We start from the raw sequence: 16,707 nt of genomic DNA on the forward strand, positions 1-16,707 counted from the left end.
TCCCTTCTCCTCCTCCCTTCTCCTCCCTTCTCCTCTCCTCTCCTCTTCTCACCTTCTCTCCTCTCTTCTCCTCCTCTCCTCTCCTCTCCCCTCCCCTCCCCTCCCCTCCCCTCCCCTCCCTTCTCATCCCTTCTTCTTTCCTCTCCTCATCTCCTCTCCTCTCCTCTCCTCTCCTCTCCTCCTCTCCTCTCCTCTCCTCTTCTCCTCTCCTCTCCTCTCCTCTCCTCCTCTCCTCTCCTCTCCTCTCCTCTTCTCCTCTCCTCTCCTCTCCTCTCCTCTCCTCTCCTCTCCTCCTCCCTGGGGTGATGGGTGGAGGGGGCAGTCCGGTGCGCTCAGTGGCGCTGACAGCTGTCACTTTGGCTGGTGCTAATGCAGGGGGGCTAACCCCAAATGAGCAGGGACAGGTCCGAGGCTGAGCACGTCACTGCCCCCCCCCCCCCCCCCCCCCCCCACACTACCACTTCCGCCCTGTGTGTGTGTGTGTGTGTGTGTGTGTGTGTGTGTGTGTGTGTGTGTGTGTGTGTGGTTATGAATCTGTGTTACTTTTGCTTAATTTTATGTTAATATAAGTAAGGTTGATAGTAGATGTGCGTGTGTGTGAGTGTGTGTGTGTGTCTGTGTCTATGTCTGTGTGTGTGTGTGTGTGTGTGTGTGTGTGTGTGTGTGTGTGTGAACATGGTCCAGTAGGGCGCAGGGGGATGGCTAGAGGGAGATAAGGCAGCGGATATAAGAGGGGTCAGCGGGGTCGCGGTGTGGTTAGCACAGACAGCGGGGCTCTGAAAGCCATCCAGTGGCAATACGGAGAGAGGGAGAAAACAAGACACGGCGGGAAGAGGAGGTTTAGGAGAGAGAGAGAAAGAGAGAGAGAGAGAGAGAGAGAGAGAGAGAGAGAGAGAGAGCGAGAGAGAGAGAGAGTGGTCATGTGGACTGGAGTGGATAGGATAAAAGAAAGATCAGAGGTGTGCGAGTGAAGATGACAGGGAGGAGGATGATGTCCAAGTGTGAGGAAGAAGAACAGCGAGTGATTCGGTGGGGGTGTGGTTTGCGTGTATGTGTGTGTGTGTGTGTGTGTGTGTGTGTATGTGTGTGTGTGTGTGTGTGTGTGTTTGTGCCACTATGGAGAGTTGTATGCGGTGTCTCTAAAAGGACTCTTGCTCATTATAATGCCTCTGTCACTCCTGAAGGATCTTCACAAGACACACATGCTGTAACGGTGTATGTGTGTGTGTGTGTGTGTGTGTGTGTGTGTGTGTGTGTGTGTGTTTGTGTGTAGGGGTGTGCGCTCATCCCACCCTGCGTATATTGCCAGCGCATGCTGATTCAGCTCGTTATCTGATGGAGCCATAGACAGAATGGGTTTAAATCTCAGCGTTGCTGCATGGACTTTCACTGCCTCTTGTTTGCTTTTTACACACACACACACACACACACACACACACACACACACACACACACACACACACGTACACACACACACACACACTGTCATCCGCCACACAGGTGCTTGTAAGTACGTCAAAGAAACAGACAAAAGTAAAAAGACTGGGGTGACACATGAAACAAAAGATGTGTTTTATGGAATATTTTCTTTGGTTTTAAAAACTAAATCAAAGACTCAGTGAACACATTTCAGAGAGGGTTCCGTGGAGGGATGACACTCATTTAGGGATTATCCGAGTACAAAAACTGTTAAAGAAAAAAAAAAAAAAAATTTTTTAAACCATCCACCTTCTTGGTAATTTGAGCTTGGGCCCCTGCGGTCCCTTGCTGCCGCAATAATCAGGATAATCTGGTTGTAAGAGCTGGATTACAGCAGGTTAGGGAGGTTGCTCCCTTTAGCGGAGAGCAACTCTAATTCATTAACCAGGTAATACTCATGAAGAGGTCTTTCTCAGAGAACGAGTGGAATGCACTTGCCGCCCACCCTCTGTGTATATGTGTGTGTGTACGTAAACACACACACACACACACACACACACACACACACACACACACACACACATAACATATACACACGCAAACACATGTTCACACATCTTCTCTGAACCAAAACACGATGTCTGTGGCTCTAGATTCTCTGTTTTGTTTGGATGTTTCAGTCCTGCCCCATCTGCCCAGGTCCCTTCCACTGGTTCGTAAGTGCCGTGTGGTGTGAAATGCACGCAAATGTTTAAATATTTCAGACAGTGCTCTTGCTCGACGTGGTACAGTAAAGAGTAAGAGAGAGAGAGAGAGAGAGAGAGAGAGAGAGAGAGAGAGAGAGAGAGAGACAGCGGCGACAGCTTCATAAATAGCCCATGAGGAATGGCTCCTCTTCACCACAACCTGTCAAAGGCTCACAATGATTTATTGATTTCTTTATTTGTCACATAAAAACGGAAAGTCTACCCTGGTCTCCATCCCTCCCTCTCTTCTCTCACTTCTTTCTTTCTTTCTTTCTTTCTTTCTTTCTTTCTTTCTCTCCTCCTGTCTCTCCCCTGACAATAAAAACAGCAGAGGACAAATCGCCCCTTGACAGGTTGAACAGGGGGAATTCCCTGTCTGAAGTGCGAAAGTGTGTGTTGCGTGCATGTGTGTGTGTGTATGTGTTTGTGTGTGTGTGTATGTGTGTGTGTGTGTGTGTGTGCGTGCGTGCGTGCGTGCGTGTGTGTGTGTGCTCAAAGTATTTAGGCTGCTTGTCTCCCCTTTTGTTTCGTTGTTTACTTGTTTTGTCGTCTGTTACTCCGTTTGTTTGTTTGTGTTCTTATTTACTGATTTATTTGTTTATCAGTGCATTTACTTATTTATCTCTCTCTTTTGTTCTTTCTTTTCCAATCGCATCAACCATCAGAAGTAGCATCAATCCTCCGCTCGGCGTCATAAACGCCGACGTCGGAGACACATTATGGCTAATAATCTCCGTTCAGTCAGTGTCACAATGCGCCGTCTGAACAGATTCTCATATTGATTACATTTATGAAGAGACCGCTGCGGTGTCGGCTGCGGTCGTGTCTACACATCCCCCCCAAGGCCGCCGGGGGTTGACGGAACAATAACAACTCTCCGGGTCGTTTGCAGTTCCTCCCGTGAGGCCTCCCTCCTCTTCCTCGCTCACCTTCGATTCGTCCTCTCCTCCGCTCTCCGCCTCGCTCCATCTCATTTAGTTATGCACACCGCTTCGTTTTCACTCTCAAGCGATGTGCGTCTTTCTTCCTCTCCTCCTCCTAAACCCCCCCCCCCCCCGCCCCCGTACCTCTCCCCGTCAGTCCCCCTCTCTCTGCCGGGGCCGGGCCAGGCCGTGGCTTGGCAGGCTGTCGATGAGAAGCATTGGTTGGCGGCAGGCGCAGTCGATGACCCTGACAGTGTGCAGTTATCGTTCTAATTAAGATGCCACTCTTGAGTTAAACCGCGGCATTAGGATTTGATGGGGAATTGATCAGTGTGTCAGAGACGGAGCGGCACGTGGGGGAGAGGGAGGGAGAGAAAGATGGGGAGAGAGAGAGAGAGGAAGTGAACATAATAATAATAATAATAATAATAATAATAATAATAATAATAATAATAATAATAGTTATTATTATTATTATTATTATTATTATTATTATTATTAATAATAATAATAATAATAATAATAATAATAATAATAATAATAATAATAATAATAATAATAGAGACAAATTGATAGAATGTGACTGTATTTCCTGTCTACTGCTTCTTCTATGCCAGAGGATTCTGGTCTCTGTGCAGCTGGGGCAAAGGTTAGGACAATGCTGGCTTTCACTGGATCATTAAGTCAATACACTTAATGACAGGAGCTTTATGCGTGTGTGTGTGTGTGTGTGTGTGTGTGTGTGTGTGTGTGTGTGTGTGTGTGTGTGTGTGTGTACTGTCTTACCTGGGGTGTGTGTGTGTGTGTACCGTCTTACCTGGGTGACGTCCGTGGGGATGTTCGATTGATATTTGATCTCTTTAGTCTTTCTGTAAACGAAGACCCTGTGTTCGGATCTAACCCTGTCTTAGATGCGCCGTTGTGTTTCTCCTTTCTTTGCGGGATTGGAGAAAGTAGTAGGATACAAAATCTGCAAGTCCATGATGAGTTTCATATTCTGGTAGTAGTTCCCTGAAAATTGTAAATAATGACGTAAAAACGTGAACTGTTTTCCGGTTCCATGGAAATGTGACCGATAGGAAAAATTGGACAGAAAAAACGTTAATCCACAGAAAGTCATCCCCACGTTGGGTCGAGTCCACCCCGACTTTGGGAGTGCATGATGTGTTTCATGTACTCAGAACACATCAGAAAACTAGTACCCGGTAAGTTGTAATTACCGTCACCACTAAAATGATGTTACTTCGCTTCGCTTGGTAAGCTTCTGTAGCTACGTCATTATTGCCTAACACAAGAGCAAATGTCAACTTCCCGTCACTGTGGCTGCAGCTCTATTTCCACAGACAACACAGTGAGTTACTGTATAACAACGACAAGGTTTGGTTTAGAGGGAAACTTAAATGGTTGTTTTAAAGAAACTTCACATACATGCGGCTTCCTACAGCTAAATATAATGGGCTTAAAATGAAAAGGGAAAAGGTGTTAAATAGTTAATGTCCAATTAATGTTGTCTGTATTAAATTACAGGCAGTTTATCTATTTAACTGAGTTCTTCAATTGTAGATTGTTTGCACAAAAAGTGCAATAAGGTACAAATTGAAAGTCACATGAATTTATTGTGTTTGTTATATAAAATAATTACAAAGTTACTGTTTATTCTAGCCACAAGCGACCACAAAAGGAACGTTCCATATAACACACCCTCAAACAGGCCTTTAAAAAAAAAATTATTTGTACAATTACAGCATCTTTCAACTTTGAGGTAAATTGTATATTGTAAAATATATTCTGAAAACATCACTAATCACATCATCCCAAGTTGGAACCAGCAACCAACAACCAGTTGGATACCAAAATATGATAATTATAAGAACAGTTTAATGAAGGTGTCCTCCAGGTGTTTTGGAGCACCGTGGTGACTTGTTTGTTGACTCGGACGGCGCTTCACTTCCACTGTGTGATATCATTATTTTTATTTTTATTTTATTGATTCTCATGTGAGCTGAACATTGTGCCTCAAATGCCGATGTGTGTATTTATCTTCTTTTTTTTACATTGCATTTTCAGTGATAATACGTAGTCTTTCACAATAATTGAAAATGACTATTACACCGTCATCACAAAATATTCATTAGCATCTTACATTTATGTATTTCTGATTTAGTGAGTTAGTTCATTTGACAGGAAAAGTATCAATAAACATTTCAGAAAAAACATCAGAGGCAAAAATAAGCAAAACACAATAAAGTATATATTTTCTGTAATGTTTATAGATACTGTTCCTGTCAAAATAAATTACTAAATTGGAAATACATTGTTCACCTTTAGATCCGGTAGCTGCAAAAAGCATAGTTAACTGTTAATAGGTGCATGATAAAGAATTTATTAACCTTATTAACCTTAATAAGGCATGTTCTCGCTTTAAATCTGGTAGCTGCAAAAAGCATAGTTAACTGTTGATAAGAATATGTGCGTAGTTAACTGCTAATAAATGCAAAATAAGGTACATATTTTCTGTTATGTTTATCAATACTGTTCCTATCATATTAACACTTATCAATACTTATTAACACTTATATAGTCTTATTTACACATAGTAAAAGCATTGCTTAACTGTTAATAACTGCATAGTTAATGTCTCATAAATGCTATGATTAACTGCTAATATATGCTAATATTAACACTCATATAGGCATATTAACAAATAATAAAAGCATAGTTAAGAAGTGCATAGTTAACTGTTAGTGCGTACTGTAGTTAATCATTAATAAATGCTATTTTTAACACTTATAAAGTCTTATCAACACATTCATATTGTGAATAAGCATTTTATAAGGACCTTATTAACTAGTAATGCTTAATACCTTTTATAGTGTTGTTTTAAAACCAGATAATCCAGAAGAATCTTGTTCTGAAAGGTTTTTTACTGGATGACCCTATAAACCACCTACTCTTGTGGACACCTACCCTGTGTCCACTGACACAAATCACACACAAATATTTGATTTCCCGGTCTTACATTTGGACAATACAGACAAGGTGAAACCAAACATTATAATCTACGAGCACCAATAAGCATCCACTTAAAAACATTTGAGCTAACACCGGTAATGGCCACGGTAAATACTCTTCAAACGATCGTGTTTGGTCGTTTGGAATTAGCAAGCCATGCACACGATTGCAGGCCGCTGAAGCGATGCAAGATGTGTTTCCTTTCATGCATACTCTGTACTGAATAAGCATTGCAGATTTACAGCAGATTTACAGCAGCGGCCTATGAATGAGCAGCAGGTAGAATTCATTTTTTACACTGGGTGCGGTGATGCATGTTCACTCAGCCCGCTGAACACATCCAAACACATTCCTGAGGCCTCAGCATACAGCTCTGCGTGCACCACACACTTGATAGGACTAGACAAATGGAGTGTGTACGAATGATAATATGGTTATTGATTATAGAATTATTATTATTTTTTTCTTTTCCCTGTGCTGTCAGCATGCTTGACATACAACACAGTGTATTTGTACACCATTTCATCCAAGACAGAGTTAATCTGCAAGTGGTGTTCAAATTCTCAACCTGCAATGCCACTCTATAAATCATCAAGAACGACTTGCAATAACTCCGTCCTGTAGATGCCGTGTGGGATGACCAGAGCGCCGCTTTTTTTATTATACAAGATCCCCCACCAATCCCCCTTTGGAGAATGATCTTCCTACGTTTTGATCTATAAACAACTAATCATCATTACTTCTCTAAGATCTGATTACTAAAGGTGAGACAGATAAACAAAGAGACAAACAACAATACGTAGAATAAACATAAACATAGGAACATCAGACGAGAACATGTTTTTCACAAAACATGATTAATTAAGTAGACCACAATTGGAACAGGAATTACGACACGTGGCCTCTGATAGCTACGGCAGAAATTGAGGGAGAAAAGGAGAAGGCTGTCATCAGGATGTTCTGGGGTGTGTTCGAGGCAGTTGCTGGTGGTGTGTGTGTGCCTGTGATGAGTCCACGTGTGTGTGTGTGTGTGTGTGTGTGTGTGATGTGTTCGGTGGTCAACGCACAGGACTTGCCCAATTAGTTCTGGTGTATGGGGTCAGAACTATATTGTAGTGCCTCCAAACAACGGAAGAGGCTTTGCAGCGCCCCGCAAGTCGCTGTATAGACACTCCACGACCACAGAAGATTATAGGAATTATACAGGAAATCTATAGGGAACTGTGTTGAATTTTGGAATCATGATGTAAAAACGTGCATATTTGTTTACATGTGCGTTCCGTGCGTTCACAGTCAATAGTACATGTAGATGTTTTCATTGCTTGGTGTGCGTCTTCCCATCTGTCTGTGTGTCTCCACCAACAAATTCCCCGCGTGACTTGATTAAGAATGAATTATTTCTGGCCAATTAATTTGCGAAACAGGCGGTGCAGGGACTTCCTGGCTCGGACAGCTCTCTTATCATATCAATACCATATCCATCTATCCATATCAATACCAACATGAAAAGAGCGCCACCAGCACCTGTCAGAGATTAACGTCATTATCGAGCCTGGCGGCCCTGTGACATTCGACACCAGAATGAGGAAAAGAAAGTCCATTCTGGAACATTTGGAAGTGTCCGCCACCCTGGATCCAACTGAGATTGAGACAGATCCTGTCCGCCCTGCACCTTCAAAAAGAACACGTGGGCCACATCCACAAAATGCCCCATTTTTTTTTAGTCGAAAGGATCATTGTGTGGATCTGAGCCAGATTAGGTCCAGAGGCACTGCTACCCAATGGCTGTTTATATTACCCGGAAATTCACTCACAAGCGACAGCACACAATTTAGCTATAATCAAAATTGATAGGTCAATATACTTGTGTTTATTTACATGTAAATAAAATGGACGTCATTGGTGCATTTTTTTGGATTGAAGCAGGACAAAAACCTAGAAGTAAAATTTCTTCCAACCTTCCATTGAAAAGCTTGATTAGTTGTATTCCAGAACACAACAAGGCCTTCCTTCTTCATCTCGGCCGTGGGAGACGAGCGAGAGAGAGAGCGAGAGCGCGAGAGAGAGAGAGAGATCAAGAGAGAGAGAGAGAGAGAGCGAGAGAGAGAGAGAGAGAGAGAGAGAGAGAGAGAGAGAGAGAGAGGCGGTAACGGGGGGACGTCACGCCAAAGCCGAGCCAAATCTGTCATGTTGTGATGTTTACCAGATGTCTGCGGACGTGACGCTGATGTCGGGAGGAGTGTGAAGGGCACCGTGTCATAATGCACCTGGGGGAGAGGAGGAGGAGGAGGAGGAGGAGGTGGAGGAGGAAGAGGAGGTTCACTTGACGGGCAGCTTGAATGACACCTGACACACGGTCGGACACAGAGTGCGGTTCGGCTCTAATGGCCGACGGAGGCATCTGACTGACTGGAGCTGACACCTACAGTGAAACACTGGCCCACACACTCACAAACCAATCCCCACACATGAACACACACACACACACTGACACATGTGGTGCGACTGATATGGAATTTATGTATAAAACAATTCAAAACAAGTACCACAATCAAAGACTACAGGACACCGGACACCCGGGGTTAAAAAGCAGCTTTTTGTGAGTGCCGAGACGTGCACGTTGAAGGGATTATCCATGAATGATCAATAGGAATAAAGCAGGTTGTCATCCACCGACTATGTGACCCTTCACAATGTCTTACAAGACTGCCATAATGAAGCTGACAGTGTAATATGGTTTAAATCAAAATGTTCTCAATAACATTTAAGACCCTCAAGGCTATTCTATTCATTGATTGCCAGTGATGGCCGTCATTTACATAAGTGCGGCGACATTCAAGGTTAGTTCATGCTGAAATGATTTTGTAAGACTGTTTTGAGCTAATCTTAAAACGGTCAAAAAATAATGCATTTCCTATGTGATATCAAGGTCCATGCACGGCCATTTCTAACGCTGTCTCTTGCCCCCTCTCTCGCTCTCTTTCTCTCTCGCTCTCCCTCTCTCTCTCTCTCTCTCTCTCTCTCTCTCTCTCTTCTCTCTCTCTCTCTCTCTCTCTCTGTCTGACGAGAGAGAAAAGCTATCGACTAACCATCAAATCTCCTATCTGCGCGGCGGGCCATTTCTCCTTGTCTCAGCACTCCACACCTCCTCCATTATAGCTCATAATCTCATCTGAACAGGCAAATGACCCTCCGAGACATACGGAGAGGGGGCAGGAGCATGGAGAGAGAGAGAGAGAGAGATAGATGGAGCGAGAGAGAGAGAGAGAGAGAGAGAGAGAGAGAGTGAGACCCCAAAAGAAAAGGGAAAAGTTAGGTTGCACTAAAGAAGGAAACATTTGTCCACGTGTTGGTCAATTTTCACTTCCTAATATCATCTTCTTCAGTGCAGATCGACATCTCCTAAAAGTTTACCTAAAAGTCCACCCGTCTCCTTCTCCCACCTCCCTCTACCTCTACTGACCACTGACCAGTGACAGTGATGTCTCTACTGTTTTCACAGACGGTGGCGTCCACCCAGAGCTTCCTCCTGACCCCCAGCATCGTCATCATGCTGCTGACAGCCACACCCAGGCTCGCCTGCCTCCGCCTGCCTCCGCCTGCCTCTGCCTGCCTGGCAGCCATAATTCCTGGCAAACGAGGCCTATGATCCCGCGCCTCCTACGCCCTTTATGGGTGCTTGGGAAGACAATGGGGCGATGAAGACTCACCCCCAACCCCCTCCCTTAGCTCTATTCCTCTTCTCTTCACCCCCCCTGCCCTCTCTTCCTCTGGTATATAGATGTAGCTCAGAGTGGTCTATCATGCCAGTACCCCCCAGCCCCCCGCCCGCTTCCAGCCCCCTTCTGCTCCCCCTTTTCTTCAACTGCTCAGTGATGGATGGAGAGACAGAGGAATTAACCTTGGCTTTATGGGGACTTCGCTACCACTCTTCACTGGTGCCTCAGGTCCCTGTTTGCCTCCCCCTCTCTCTCTCCCTCCCTCTCTCTCTCTCTCCCTCTCTCTCCCTCCCTCTCTCTCACTCTCTCGCTCTCTCTCTCTCGCTCTCTCTCTCTGTGATCACATGTGTGTGTGGGTGCGCGCTCGGCGTGTAAAGGGGTTCCTCGAACGCCTCATGAACAGGGCAAATGATGCATACTGGGAATGGTCCTCCAAATGACGGGCCATCCGTCTCCACTCAACTAGCGGCTGTCAAACAGAGGGGGCAGTAGCCATGGCGACGACGACAAGGTCCCGTGCGCGGTTGACGGGGATGGCATGGGATAAGTGTGAAGGATCGAGCACATTTGTGACTTTGAATATGGGTGACAGCGGCAGCAACGTGTTGTGATGTATATGCTCAATCCACATAAGTGACACATGACAAAAACGGTGTCAGATGTTTTCAGAGTCAACATTTGGGGACATTTTGCATCGTCTCCAACAAATGGCCGACAAGAGTAGGTGAGACTCTATCCTTTCCTGCTCCCATGACACAATAGCCATTCGCTCCCGAGCAAGCAGCCCACTGCTGTTATGTCCAATAATTCCAGGCATTACTCCACTCCACTCCACTCCAACCTAATATTCCAGAGTACCTTTAGGCCAAGTCATCATGGCCCCTAAAACTCTGTTGACACACGTCACACCCCGCCGCAGACCTCTGTCTTAACCCTCCTCTCCCACCATCCTCTCGCTGCCCATCCACCCTCTTCCCCGGCCATTTCCATGGAGTGATGAAGGAGTTCAAGAGCACATGAGAGACAGAGGGGGGAAGGGGAGGGGGGGGGGGGGTGGAGGTTAATAGTCCGTCTCCCTTTACTAGCTGTAAAGGGCCCAGACAGTCTGTTAGTGCTTTAGTGCCAGGTCAATCGTACATGTCCCTTTATATTAAAGCTCAGAGGTGACAGACAGAAGGTGAGGCCACAGAGACTGAAGGAAGGCTCTGACTATCTCACGTTCCTCGCACAGCCGTGGCAGAGCGAACCCGGCTCACCCAATCTGGTGAGTGACGTCATACGTGTGAAAAAATAAGCATATGCTGTATATATAGACGGTCTCGGTTCAGAGCCTAGATGCACACAAAAATGACTTTTTCTCACATTGTTCAAACATTGTTTGATGTGAGTTAAAAATAGCCAAACTTGTCTCGCGACTAGTATGTAGGTGTCAAACGCTTTTTCACCTTCAATGCCAAAACCAAGAATGAAACAGAAAGCTGATCCCATACTGGGCATCTTCTTTTTATAATTACATAGCTGTTAACAAATTGGCATCCTGATACAAAATATGCCAACCTGCGGTGCCGAATGTACCCTGGAAGCCATAGACAAAACACAGCCACGCTCAAACACACACGGGCAGAGAAAAGAAAACCTCCCGCGTCGTCCGAGGCCGTTGACTTGGTCGTGTCACAATGAGAGAGAGGGAGCGTAGCGTGCGTGGCTGTGAATGTTCCTGAGAGCTGCGACCCGTCCGTTCTGCGACCATCTGCAAAGCGCTTCTTGATCAGGTGTGGCGGGCCCCCCCTCCATCAGCCTGTTACCGTGACAATAGGAGCCGATCCCTGTCCCCTCTTAGTGTCAGCCCTGGTGACATGCGTCTCATGGCAGTCAGACTGACAACCCCTGTGTGGATGTTTGTGTGTGTGTGTGTGTGTGTGTGTGTGTGTGTGTGTCTGTGTGATTGTTTGTTTGGGGAGCAGCTGAGTGGCCTTGGCGGTTTGTCCCATGGGATCAGTCTTTCCTGTGTGACCCGCTGAACCCCACCGCTGTCCTGTCCCGCACTTCAAATGCACACACACACACACACACACACACACACACACACACACACACACACACACACACACACACACACACACACACACACACACACACACACACACACACACACACACACACACAGTCACACACACTGACACACACACTAACATATACAAAGACAGAACGCGGTCAAATAGTCACCCACACACACACACCATAAATGATCTCTGAGCTGGTAAGCGTCATTGAACATCTTTTATTATTTGTTATTGATCTTATATTATTTGTTTTGTGGGAGGGGAATCTCTAAAATGGTTATTATTTTTTAAACTAATTTTTTTGGCTGAGGAAGGCCCCACCTCAACACATGACGAGACGACACACACACACACACACACACACACCCACACCCACACACACACACACACACACACACACATGCATGCAAGACTTTCCACGTCGACAAACACCCAGAAAAAGAGCAGGCAGAGAGGCCATCAGCAGACGGAAGGAGGGATGGTGGCTAGGATCTGGGGGAGGGAGGGAGGGAGGAAGGGCGGGAGGTCTGTTCCCTGCGTCTGCAGCCGAGCATTAGAAACCAGACTTGTCACAGCCAATCACTGGCGACCCCGTCACCTGACTCTGTACCGTTGGTCGTTTTCGTCTCCCTTCTCGACCTAAGTCCATCTGACAAGTCCCACTGAAGGGCCACGGTTTTTACCGTCACTTGTCCGAGCCTCTCTCCCTCCTCTCCGCCTATAACCCTGCTCTCCTACTCTCTCACTCTCTCTCTCTCTCCCTCTCTCTCTCTCTCTCTCTCTCTCTCTCCCTCTCTCCTCCCTTCCTCCCTTCCCGCCTCTGTGTCCATGCCAGCCCATTGATCTCTGTCAGTATTGAATGTCAGAGACACGTTCAAAGATGCTTTTCGCCCCCCATTAATAATTCACGTTGCCTGAATCATCAATAATATTTCTCACAGAGCGATCATTCAGCTTTACCATCACTCTGTTCCTCTCACTCCTCGCTCGCTCGCTCTCTCCATCTTTCTCTCCATTTTCTTTATTCTCTCACTGCCCGGGGCCATTCTTTTCACCTCAACTCATTCTTTCGCTAAACCCCTTTTGCACGCTGATATCTCTTTTTGCTTATTCGGCCCCCTTTTCAAACCCTTTATATGGCCTATCGTATCTTCTCTGTTTTTCCTCTGCTGTAGCACTTTTGACGAGCTGGGCGGGGCTTTTATCGTTTTAACTTTAAGGTATAGGTTGCCCCGAACGTGAGTGATTCCCGCAAACAGCGGGGGCTTTAGCTCCACAGAAAACAATACATAAACCCTAGCCCGCACATCATTTCCTTCTGGAGTCATGTGATTAAGCATTACATTACGAAACGTCCGAGCCGTGGCTCTGGATCGGCAGTCGGCGCGGGGATCAATGGCAGGCTTCTTTCGCCGTGGCGATAACTCACCCCCTGTCAATCAAGTGTTCAAAAATGAATGAGGATGGACTATGTGTCACCGCCTGGCCTGCGTGTATTTACTTTAATAGATATAGTGGAGAGGAGGAAGAAGAGGAGGAGGAGGGTGGATAGATAGAGGCAGAGAGCCTCTCTTAATGTACATGTAAAACTCTCCTGTGGGCCTATGCCAAGTCTAAGTGGTTGAGTGATATTGGCAAAAGGGAGAGAGGAAGGGAACGGAGGGAGAGAAAGTGTCAGATTTAGGCATTTTCCTTAATGCTATAAGAGCTTATTGATATTTTGATTTTCACCGCGGGCAGGCGGGTGCTGACACAGGCGCTTTTCTCTTTACGGGTGAGAGATGTGGGGTTCATCCCATCCCACTCGCGGAAAACCGTCCGGAAAACAGCCTCCTGGGAATGTCACCGTGGCCGTGGGGGAGAGAGAGGGAGAGGGAAAGGGAGAGGGAGAGGGAGAGAGAGAGGGAATTGGTCTCCTCGGGTCCATCGGTTTGATGAGTTGTTCCACTTTGAGTTCCAAATTTTGGTTGGTGGCCCCTGTGGGAGCCCGGTATCACCGTCGGGCTCTTCACTGGAGCAGGAGTCGTTGTTGTTCAGCGATACAAGCCCCTTGTATCCAACGCACCAGGGAGTACAAACTATACTACTTATAAAACTATGAATTAACTTTCAATTTAAACATCACCATATTATAATTCATAACACCCTTGTTGAAGTTCTGTATTTTATAAGAATTAAATATCGATGATTCTATGTATTTATGATGTTAATGGCCAGATTACTGTATAAGCACAGCCTTAAGTTGTTGTCAAAGTCATCACTTTAACATTTCAATAATTACAAAACCAAAGAAAAAACACTAGAAAAAAATGAAATCTATCAAAAAATAAAGATTAAAAAAAACATCTAAAATTGAGAGAAAAAAATGACATAAAAATGAAATATGAAACAGAGACCAAGTTAATCGGATCTAAATAAATTGACTTTTCCCCCCACCTCATCATTATGTGCATTTATTCAAGTCAAGTCGAATTTAAATCAATTCATTTAACATCGCCCAAAGTGCTGTTTTCCTCCCCGCCTCCAGCCATCGACTTGCTGGGTGTTAGTTGTGGACTATAAATAAATATTAAGGCTCTAGTGTCTCATTAAGGGGCGGAAGCCAGTAATCAGACCAGACTCTTGATAAACCCCCCCCCCACACACACACTCCTCCCCAGTTCCTCCGACCCACCGCAGCTCTAATTGAAACCGCTCAGTAACTACTCTCCCAGGGATCCGGCCCTGTTTTCGCAATGTCTCCCGGGGGGTTCCACTTTGGAATATCACGGGATAAACAGCACTTCGCCCCTGCTGTGTGATTTAATGTGTAGTTCAATCACAGCGGCTCAAACATTTTCCTTCGAGTCTGGAGGTGTCAAGGAGAGGTCAGGAGAGAATGGGGCCGGGGTCCAGCTGAATGGACTGAGAAATCGAACAGTACACATCTTTGGTGGGAATCGGATGAAGTTAAAATTCTAAAACTGAACTCAGTATTACGGTAGCATTATGGATTTAATCTATTCCTGACAAAACATTTTCCAAAAATATATCAAAAATTCAAGTAGAGAGAAATAAAGAATTACAAAGACAAAGATAGTAGATTGTTAAATGTGTCATTAAGTGCTGTGTGATGCATTTAAATTATATAAGATGACACAAAAAAATCTTGAGCCAACATGGAGTATTTATATAATAGAAAAAGTTGTTGAAATAAAATTAAATATACTGAAAGTTAAACCAAGGAAAGGGCAAGCAGAGTGATTCGATTAATTTGCAATACAACGTAAAGAGGAATTCACGTAAAGTGTGAATTCAAAAACATATAGAAATTTCCGAATTTTTGAAAATCATTTTTTATGTTGTTTTTCTTTGTACATTCATTGATCTTCACCCGGTGCATACAATGTAGAGCACATTTTGTATATTCTGTGTATATTGTACACATTCTGATTCTTGATTACTGAAAAATAAAAAGTGGCTCTTGAAATCAAAATTTGGGGGCAGAATTGCACTTAATCGGCAAGGGAAGAATTTTGACGAGGTTAGTTGATCGGATCGGAACACAGTTATATAATGTGGGGCGGGTGCAAAAGCCGCAGCAAAAAAAAAAATGTAACAAGAACCCCCCCCAATGGCGCAGACGGTATTTATCATTCTGAAAAAACATTTAAAAAAAAAAACAGATGATGAGCGCGGTGTGAGTTGATCTGTGTAAAAGGAGCGGCTTGTGGCCGAGCTGAGTAAGACGGGTGCTGTTTTCCCTCGCACTGCAGTGGCAGAGTGCTCACTTTGCACATTTACAAACCAGTTATATGAGACCCCTAGCTGTGGGGGGGAATGGGAAGGGAGCAGCTTGTTTAATTACACTATCACAGTGTATAAATCACACCTTTTCACTTAATATCCCCAAGTCTCTTCCCTAATTTTTATTCATTGCTGCCAGACGTTTTCCCTGAATTAAGATGGATTCTTCTATTTGAGTGTGAATACAAAAAAAAGCCATCGCTTAAATGTGTATGGGAGCGTGAATGTACAGACGTTTTGTGTTGTTTCAGTTTTCTGCAAAAATGTTCCTTCCAGCCTCGGAATTAGCAGACCTGAAAATGTGACTCATCTCTTTGCCTGTTTAATGACGTCAAAGAACAGTGTCTAAACCTATAGATAGTGGATTTGCAGAGCTATGATCTCGAATTAAAGTCTAGTACGACATTGATCCTCAATTTCAATGAAATACATTTGAATTCAATTCCCAGGTGGAAAGAAGCTGTTTCAGAGGAGTGAGTCCAGAGTAGTGTTTGTTTTGGTCTTAGTATTGTTTCAAAAAAGATGGATAAAAGTTTTCAGGTTACAGTGCATTCATCACACCGGAATTACGTTGAGTTCTATATTGTAGGCTTTTTTTGAGATAATTGTGCCCCAGGATCTTGCAGTCCCATGACACTTTTGATTGCTTCCTTTATAGCCTGCGAAGCTCAGGGGGTTAACAAAGACACCCCCTCCCCCCCACCCCACCCCAACATACACACACATACACACACATACACACACAGACATAGACACACACACACACACACACACACACACAAACACACACACACACAAACAAAGAGAGACACACACAAGCACACACACACACACACACACACACACACACACACACACACACATACACACACACCGCTCTCTGCGCCCTCCAGACGAGCGGCAGATCCTCGTTCCATCCTCCTCGTTTCGCAGGTAAGGGATATTCAACCCCATGAGGACACTCTCATGTGTGTGTGTTTTAGTAGACCTGTGAGTATAAAATACTCTAAGTGTATGTGTGCACTGTATGCAAACAGTA

This window comes from Zeus faber (assembly GCF_960531495.2).
Source record: "Zeus faber genome assembly, chromosome: 1".
NCBI lineage: Eukaryota > Metazoa > Chordata > Actinopteri > Zeiformes > Zeidae > Zeus > Zeus faber.